Genomic DNA, 2,575 nt, shown 5'->3' with positions numbered 1-2,575 from the left:
CTCCACTCCATTCTATTGATCTGTAGATCTAACTGCATACAAATAGGAAACTGTCTTAATTCCTATAGTTCTGTAGTGAGTCTTGAAATTAACTGGTGTAAGCCCTCCACCTTTGTTCTTCTTTTGTTCTCTTGCTTTCCACATAAATTTATCAATTTCTATGTTTAAAAGGTCTGCTGGAATTCTTTTTGGAATTGCACTAAGTCTATAGGTAAATCTAGGGAGATGTGACATCTTAACAATATTGACTATTCCAATCAATAAATATGGTATATCTCTATATTTAGTTTGGTCTTCTTTAATTCTCTCAGCAATGTCTTATAATTTTCAGTATAAAAATCTTGTACATTTTGTTAAATTTATCTCTCTGATTTCATGGTTTTTGATGCTATTGTAGATGATATTTTTGAAAATTTCAATTTCTAAATTTTCATTGCTACTATAGAGAAATAGAAGTATAATTGGTTTTTGCATATTAACCTTGTATCATGTTGTCTGTGACTAAGGTTAGTTAGCACCCATCATTTTGCAGTTACTTTTCTCTTTGTCCATTCTTTCTCCCTTGGCCCCATATTATTCTTTTTTAAAAAATTAAATTTATTGGGATGACATTGGTTAATAAAATTATATAGGTTTCAAGTGTACAATGTAATAATATATCATATGTATATTGCATTGTGTGTTTGCCACCCAAAGTTAAATTTCCTTCCGTCATCATATATTTGACCCCCTTGACCCATACCTACCTTCCCTTCTCCTTCTTTTCCCTCTGGTAACCACTAAACTGGTATCTGTATCTATGGGTTTTTGTTTGTCTACTTTTAGTTTTATATCCCACATATAAGTGCAGTAAATATCTTTTGAAGACATTGTGTAGAGGATAAACACTGCATATTATAGTCCTATATAATGTAGGAACAAATGAAGACAGCCTACTGTTACAAATTATGGAGAATAAAGATTTAAGGAATAGCAAATGAGTTGACTGGTTCATCCAAATGACATAGAACTTAATCTCCTGCTCAATTATCTTAAATTGCTTCATGTTATATAACTATGAACAATATCATCTTCAGCAATATGTCATCCAACAGTAACTATTTAGGAACTGGTTTCATTTTTTTGTTTTTTTTTTTTACACCTACACCCCCAGTCTTCCTAGGTGGTCTCCCATCCAAGTACTAACCAAGCCCAACCCTGCTTAGCTTCCAAGATCAGATGAGATCGGGTGTATTCAGGGTGGCATGGATGTAGACCTGGTTTCAGTTTTGACACATAGAAAGGAACACGTCTTAGAAAGTCATCAACGTCAATAGACTTAGTTTTCTTGGGCTATATGAAAATCTAACTCAATTTACTAGATTCAAGAGGATCACAGAGAAGAAAAGCTTACTGAGTGATAAGAATTTATTAATCAAGATATGGTGGACAGCCTTGGGAATTATCACCTAATCAAGAAATCTTTTGGATGTCTACAGTCTTTTTTATGCATGTGCTTTTATGTTTGCAATTGTTTATATACTGAGCGCCCCAGAATGTATGAGAATGGGGTCAGGTTAGGCAAATGCATGAGCTTTAATGAGATAGATTTAAAAATGAAAATAATAAATAGAATATGTGTTTCCATTATTAGCATTAGGAATGCTTTGGAACTGAGTGGAATGTGAAGGATACAATGTCTCTGAAGAGCAGGAATGCTGGTTCTCTGATTAGGTATAAATTTTCAGTCTGGCATGAGGATACAAAAAGGTGATCTTTCTTTCCTTATAAGATATATACCTCTCAGTGGTAACCAAAACAAACACTATCTCTGTCACTTTACTAAATTGCAATGTAGCTATTTACAGTCTAAACCTGCATGTAATTTTAGCTTCTAGATATAACACTGGTGATTCTTATTTTACTTTGGTCATTTGCTGCTGAAAGGAGTTGTGTGCAGTATGGATGACTGGTAACCTTACTAGAATGCCATAAAATGTGCTGTGTCAGAGATAAATTTAATTCCCAAAAGGATTTAATGGCTAATGTTGGATTTTCGGGTCAATATGCCTGACAAAAATAAAAAAGGGTTATTATATCATATTTAGCATTCAAGATAAATAAGGCACTTTTAAATTATGAATTAAATACCCATCTGAACGACAAAGATATTTTGAGTCATCAAGTCAGTCTATAGATTGGAAGGTCTTGAATAAGGTTCTTTAAAGTGTTCTGTGCCCAAAGCCTTCATATAGACTGAGACATATCCAAATTAACTTTTTTTTTTTTTTTTGGATAAGCATTGATTCCATGAACTTAAGGCAAAAGCCCAAGTGAAAACTGAGGTTTTTATTAGGAATGAGGCAAGAGAAATGCCTAGAGTCCAAAACTGAAGGAGGCGCTCAGTCTTGGGAACATGTAGGTGAAGGTACTACTTCTTAGGGACCTAAGAGCAAATACTACTTCCTTTAAATTTTGCTACATAGGAACCTTTGCTAAGCCTACCCTGGTCCTGGCCCTGGTTTTTATTCCAAAAGGTCTTTCAGGAGTTAAGGCAATGCTATCTCTGGTTTCACATGGTTTGTTGTTGTTGCTT

General features: G+C 34.0%; 1 pseudogene; it reads right to left on the bottom strand.

Annotated features, from left to right (window-relative positions):
- Nucleotides 1-1,138: 1,138 nt before the first annotated feature.
- On the bottom strand, nucleotides 1,139-1,256 carry LOC111732708 (annotated as a pseudogene).
- Nucleotides 1,257-2,575: the final 1,319 nt, after the last annotated feature.

Source organism: Pteropus vampyrus, unplaced genomic scaffold (assembly GCF_000151845.1).
Source record: "Pteropus vampyrus isolate Shadow unplaced genomic scaffold, Pvam_2.0 Scaffold483, whole genome shotgun sequence".
In the NCBI taxonomy this organism is placed as follows: Eukaryota; Metazoa; Chordata; class Mammalia; order Chiroptera; family Pteropodidae; genus Pteropus; species Pteropus vampyrus.
This window is presented reverse-complemented; position numbering and strand designations above follow the sequence as displayed.